Raw genomic sequence first — 7,596 nt, 5'->3', positions numbered from 1 at the left:
CACATTTGTAAGGTACTATATCATGTAAAATCTTCTCCCCAAAGAGGTGTCGCACTGCGACATGCCGTTCAGACTCGGCTATAAAAAGGAGGATCCTTATCATTAAGCTTAAACTTGAATCGGACAGCACTCATTGATTGTGAGAAGTTTGCCCCTGCTCCTAGTTAATCCGCCTTCCACACCCGCAATCCCTATCGCAGCCTTTATGGCGGAAGGATGTACAAAAGTTTTATTATTTTTTTTTTTTAACACAAGTATGGTTGTGGACATCAATGACATTATTTATTACTGTGAAAGTACGTTCGATGCCATTATGTATGGAACTCTTTTGCATGGCCACTAAGGGCACGCTTGCAAAAGTCCTGACGGTAAACCCAATTTTCGACAGTTTTCAATCATAAATCGGCCGATACTGCTGCAATTTCATGTTCGATATTCGTACGAAGTTCATCAATCGTCGCTGGCTTGTTATCTTAGACCATAGACTAAGCCCAACAGGAAATAGTCTAACGGCGTCAAAACGCGCGACCGCGACGGCCAATCGACTTAACCATTTTTTGAGATAACACGTTCTCCAAACTTCGTTTCCAATAAATTAATTGCGACATTCGTGGCGCCGTCCCATTAGAATCATATGTCAGTTGAGACCACTGACTCCGAATTTCGGAAATAAATTTTTAATAGTTTCGACTTGTTGTCGGCGCATATATCTTTCCATCATGAAGTGGCAAAGCTTATTGAAGGGAAATGTCAACAGAGCGGCAAAAAATATGGCATCCTTTACTGTCCCTCTCGGTATACTTTTATAGCGTCCCTGTTGAAAAGCTCTTTACATTATCAAAGGCCCCTTCAATATCCTGAAACGCCGCCAACACGCTGAAACACCGCAACTGGCTTAAAGTGTCAGTCGGCCTGACTTTGATATATGCGAACTGAGACTTGCAGCAGAACTTTCCCCCGCTTGCCGCTTATTACAAATTCCATAATTCTCTCCATCGTTTGAACGAAGAAAATATAGACCAATTCTCTCAAATACTTGGCGGCAATCCATTGCAGCTTCCCCGATTTCGGTGTAAAAACAACCTTCATCCAATCCACGATAAGGATATATATCTTACTTATACACTCCCGAAACAATGCGAGGTACCTTACAGCCAGGCAGTCAAAGCCCTCCAGCAACATTTTGTGATAGGGAGACCACCGTAGCACAGAAGTTAACATGTCCCCTTATGACGCTGAAAGCCTGGGTTCGAATTCTGGTAAGAACACCAGGAAAAATTTTCTGCGGTAGTTATACCCTCCTAAAGCCGGCGACACTTGTGAGGTACTGTATCATTTGCTATGACAGCCAGGCAAAAACTTCTCTCAAAGAGCTGTTGCAGCGGCATGCCGTTCGGACTCGGCTATAAAAAGGAGGCCCCTTATCATTAAGCTTAGACTTGAATCGGACTGCACTCATTGATATATGAGAAGTTTGCTCCTGTTCCTTTATGGAATGTTCATGGAGAAATTTACAATTCTCCATCTGGACCATGATGTGTAAGCCCTATGAACGCTCTCATGGGTCACCGAATTCTCTGCCAAGGTGGACTACCATACGCTTCCTCCCTGGCCCGCAAGAATACAGCAGGGATATTTCTTAAAAGCTTAACAAAGTAATCAAAATTTGTATGGAAAAATTTATTTATGAAAGACTTATTTAATATTTTTGTTTGAATTTTTAGGAGAATCTAAGTACAAGTTTTCTTGCCTTTCAGTCAGATATGGTTGAAATGCAAGAAAACTTATACTTACTTGTACCTGATTAATTTTCAAAAAAATAAACTTGAATTAAATTGTATATTTAAAAATATCTATTAACAATTGACTGCATGATAAACAAGTAAAAGCGAGCTAAGTTCTTGCATACCCTCCACCATGAATCGCAGTTGTCAAGTTTTTTGCTCGGCATCATATTATAGGCTAAACAAGTTCTTTGCTCGGCATCTCTTTATAGTGAAACAGAGCAAGAAATGATAAGAAATCAGCCATATATGGGCTAAAGAAATAAAATTAGGAGATGGGTTTATACGGGAGCTTTATTAGGTCATAAACCGATTTCGACCATACCTAACACAGTTGTTGGAAGTCACAACAAAATTCCTCATACAAAATTTAAGCCAAATCGGATAAGAACTGCGCCGTCTATAGGGTCAAGATCTGAGGTCGGTTTATATGGGAGCCATATCAGGTTATGAATGGATTTTGACTTACTTACTTAGCACAGTTGTTGGAAGTCATAACAAAACTCCTCATACAAAATTTAAGCCAAATTGGATAAAAGCTCAGGAATTCAAGATCCGAGATCGGTTTATATGGCAGCTATATCAAGTTACAAACCGATTTTTACCATACTAAACTCAGTTGATAAAAGTCATAACACAACACCTTATACATACATAGAGGCTCAGGAAGTCAAGATTCAAGATCGGTTATTTGACCGCTATATCAACACATGGACCGATGTGGCCCATTTACAATCCCAATCGACCTATACCAATAGGAAGTATTTGCGCAAAATTTTATGCGCCTAGCTTAACTTAGATCGACTTAAAATGTCAAAACGATCAAGAATATATGTACTTTATGGGGTCTCGATCAATAGTTCGAGGTGTTACAAACGGAATAGCGAAGTTAGTATACCCCCATCCTATGGTGGAGGGTATATAAATTAATTTATTCAAATTAATGTTTTACGCAAAAAGTTTCGGAATCGCTGTTTCATACTCAGATTATTTGCACTTATTTGAAGGTGAGGGTTTATGGCATGAAATCAGGTCCCAGGGGCCATTGATACGGCAATGGACATTTATTCATGTGTTGCACCGGATGAGTACACGTCCCAGCCGGATATGTAAGTTTTGTACATGTTTTCTTGCATTTCAACACAGTTGCTTGGAGTGTGTCTTCCTTTACTCTATCGCTTTGTGGGTCGACAAAATTCAAAAACAACTTGTATTCAGTTAGTTTTGAAGATAGTTCTTTGTAAGCAGTATCTTAGTTAAAGGGTACACGAAACACAAGAGCATTCTGTTTTATAAATCGGATGTGTCCATATACAGTTCTACATATGTTTGTTTCTTTCATTCGTTCAAATTGGTTGGAAATTTAGATTTTTCAAAATATTTTAGTGCGCTTAGGTTAAAGAAGTTATTGCCTTTACATTAGTCTTACATCTTAACCACGGATCCTTGAACAATTAATAAAGTGTTGAATGCCAACTCCTTTAGCATCTTGAAAACGCAAAAGCCCTAGAATTAAAAAAAGAGAGCATTCACCAACAGTGAACAAATTTTACATAATTCTAGACCCAAAATAAATTTATGAGCATTATTTAGGTAAGGCTAGGTTATGAGTATTATTTACTAAAAGTTGTAAAACGAATTTTATTTTATACGGGTAAACTTGAAGAAATAATTAAAGGCAAAAGTCGAGCGGTGCGGCTTTCTAATACCCATAAGCGTAGAAAGGCCTCTGTGGGTGGGATTCCCCTAAAAAATTTGCAGCCCGCCCCAGAATTTTAACAATTTCATTGTTTTCGGCAAAATTTGCTAATTTTATTTCTATTCAAAGGGTTTTAGCCCCCCTAAAAAGCTTGGATAGATAATACCATACACCTATAGTAATGATTTATTAGCTGAACCGGGCCCGCTCCGCTGCGCCTTCTTATTTTCGAAAATTAAAGAGATTTTAGTGAAATACTATGCTACGAAAGGAGTATACAGCGGTCAAAAAAAGTATTCATCATTCAATGTTTTTTTTTTTAATAAGTCTACAAAAGACAATTGGAATAAAAACATATTAAACTAATGATGCAGTAGTGCTTGTGTGATATATATGTACACAATTTCATTGTTTTTAAAGAAAAAGATAGTATTTATTGGAATAAAAAGGGCCATTTTACAGCTGAATCATTGCAAAAAAACAAAAAAATAAATAACATAATTTAAAAAAATTAATACTTTGTTATTCGACCACCGCGTCTTATAACTTCTTTTAAACGGTTTGACATCGATTGGACTAATTTAGCGGTTATATTTTGGTCTATATTAGTCCATTCCTCCATTATCACCTGTTGCATTTGACTCTTGCTCGAAAAATTGCGCGTTCTCAATTTGCGTTCGAGATGTTCCCAAAGATGTTCAATTGGGTTCAAGTCGGGACTTTGAGAAGGAGTTTTAATGACTTTGGGGCAGTTATACAGCATCCACATCTTGGTATTTAAAGCAGAATGTTTGGGGTCATTATCTTGATAATATTGAAAGTTATTACCAAGCCCAAGTTTTACAGCACTATCTTTTAAATTCCTCTTTAAAATGTCAATGTAATACTTATGATCCATTACTCCATTAATAATTTCAAGATTTCCCGCTCCTGAAGCCGCCATACACCCCCAAACCATTAAACCACCTCCACCATGTTTTACAGTAGCAACTGTGTTTCGTTCTTCAAGCTCTGTATTTGGTTTTCTGTACACTATGACCTTTCCATCGCACCCAAAAAGATTAAACTTGCTCTCGTCTGCAAAAATGACTGTTTTCCAAAATGATTCGGGCTGTTTTACATACATTTTTGCGAAGTTTAGCCTTTTCACTCGGTTTATTTTATTTATAAAGGGCTTCTTACGTGCAGTTCTTCCTCTGTAACTATGCCTTTTGAGTGTATTTCGAATTGTTTGTGTAGTAACTTCCTTCCCTAAATATTCCATAGTGTTTTTACGAAGAATGGTCGCATTTGTCTTCGGAGTTTTCTGAACTTGCCGCACTAGCCAACGCACATCTCCAACTGAAAGTGCTTTTGGTCGACCAGATCTTGGTTTATTGTCAACAGTTTTCGTTTCTGTCCACTTTCTGATGATGGATTGTATAGTAGATCGTGGTCTATTTAATATTTCACTGATAGTTTTTTGAGTTAAACCATTCCTGTGGTGTTTTATTATCAAAACTTTTACCTCATCAGAAACCTCGTTTTGCTTACGACTAATTTTGACAAAAACTATATTTTCAATGAAAATAAATATTTGCTGTCAAGGGCAAAGCCTCCTTTACTAAATAAAACAGAAAAGGGGGATTCCCAAATAATATGTGAATTTGACTTTGATGATAGCACATCAATGATGAATACTTTTTTTGTTCTGTTTTTGGTGTTATTATATAAAATTGCATTTTTTGCGCTAATTAAATTTATTTTTTGAATTTATTTTAAAACATATTACGAAAAATAAACTATTGCATAAAACTGCATTATTTGTTTACTTTAAATTTTCTTCAATTACCCAAAATAAGTGAATTTATTATCAATTTTGCTAATGATGAATACTTTTTTTGACCGCTGTATGTGTATCACTTGACAATATAAGTGCCTTTATCTGAATCCCATATGATATTTATTGGTCTACGAACTCGCTCGGAGGGTTTAATGTCGTTTAAGTTTGGATGTTAGACGTACTCCATTCTTTAAAGATTTTATTTCAGCCCGATATTCTTATGATGTCCGATTTAGGGGTGTTTTCGGGCGTGAGGTGGTTCCTCGGATATGTGGCCCTGAAAAATATATCAGCATTGTGCTCTTTTCTTAAATACCATTTATTTAAAACCCATATTGCCATCGGTTTAAGGGTAGTTTATAGGATGACGTCCCCCAAACATATGGCCCCAAAATTGGTTATCAAATTCGTTTTGTAATCTCAAATAACTTTTATTTGAGCCACATATTGCCATGGTCGGTAAATTTTTACTCATTGAGGGGTGTTTTGAGTAAGGGGCGGTGCGCAAAATACAAAATACATATCAGATTACGAATCTACTCCCAAATACCTATATTTAAGCTCCATAAAGCGATGGTCAGTAAATAATTGCCATTTGTGGGGTATTTTTGGAAAGGGATAGATCCCTGGAAAATTCGTTTCGAAAGTGGGTATCAATTTCGTGCTCTACTTCCCAATACCTTTCATTTGAAAGATGGTCGGTAAATATGCCCGATTTAGAGGCCCTGAAAATATATCAGCATCGTGCTCTATTCCCAAATATCTATATATCATTTATTTGAACCCCATGTTGCCATTGGCCTCGAAATTGGATATCAAATTCGTTTTCTAATTCCAAATACCTCTCATTTAAACCCCTTATTGCAAAAGTCAGCAAATATGTCCGGTTTGGGGTATGGGCTGTAAAAACTACCAATATCGAACTCCACTGCCTTGAATACCCAAATTGTCATGGTGAGCAAATATGTCCTATTTGGAGGGTGTTATGGTTTGAGCCCCATATTTCCATAGTCGGCAAACATGACCGACTTGAGGGTGTTTTGGGGGATGGGGCGTCCACTCACTGACTTGACCCTGAAAATATATATCAGATTCGTGTTCTACTGTAGAATACCTCTTATTATCATATTGCTATGGTCGCATATTTGTCCTCTTTGGGGAGATTTCGGGGAAGGGGTTGATCCGCAGAAACTGGGTCCCGCATTTGGATATCAAATTCGTATTCTACACTCAAACACCTTTTATTTAAGCCCCATGGTCACTAAATAAGTCTTGTTTGGGGGAGTTTTAGGGAAGGGGTGGAGCCCCAGAAACTTAATTCCACTTTTGAATATAAGATTCGTAATTTACTCGCAAATACTTTTCATTTGAGTCCTATTTTACCATGGGGCTTGGGATGGTTCCCCAAACACTTGGTCCGATTTGGAAATTAGATACATTTTCTAATCTTAAATACCTTTAATTTGGCTCCCATATTGTCGTGATTGGTCTATATATATATTTGGTGGATTTTGGGGATGGGGATTTGGTACCAGATCCAAAATTTGGGTACGAATTTTTTGTTTTTGGGTTACTATAAGAGAGGACACAAAATTTTTCTTAAATCGCACCACCGATCTCCAAGATAGGGCGCTATCAAAATTGTGGTAAGGGGGAGGGTTCGCCCCCTTCAGATATCAGAAAATGTAGTACCCTATTTTCACCACGGGATCATTGTGCACCATCTGTGAAAATTTGAAGAAAATCGGTTCAGCCGTTTTTTAGTATATAAGGAACACACAAACAAACAATCAAACCGACAAACAAACACAAATTGATTTTTATATATTTTCCAATTTATTATCCAATTTTTTTGAACTTCGGGACAGTGAGTTGTGTTGGGCCACTCGACATCCTTGTTTAATTTGGCCCAGATCGGTCCAGATTTGGATATATCTGCCATATGGACCGATCTCTCGATTTAAGGTCTTAGGCCCATAAAATCCACATTTATTATCCGATTTTGCTGAAATTTAGGAGAGTGAGTTGTGTTAGGCCACTTGTGGCCCAAGTGGCCCAAATCAGTGAAGATTTAGATATAGCTGTCATATAAACCGATCTCTCGATTTTAGGTCTTGGGCCAATAAAAGGAGCATTTATTTACCGGCTAAAATGTAACACAGTGACTTATGTTAGGCATTTCAACATCCGTGTCCTATTTGGTTCAGACCGGTCTATATATGGATGTAGCTGCCAAAACGAGTACTTTTTTGTTCTAAAAAATTCAACAGTGGCTTGTATGTATTAGATCA

The sequence above is a fragment of the Stomoxys calcitrans genome, chromosome 1 (assembly GCF_963082655.1).
Source record: "Stomoxys calcitrans chromosome 1, idStoCalc2.1, whole genome shotgun sequence".
NCBI lineage: Eukaryota > Metazoa > Arthropoda > Insecta > Diptera > Muscidae > Stomoxys > Stomoxys calcitrans.
This window is presented reverse-complemented; position numbering follows the sequence as displayed.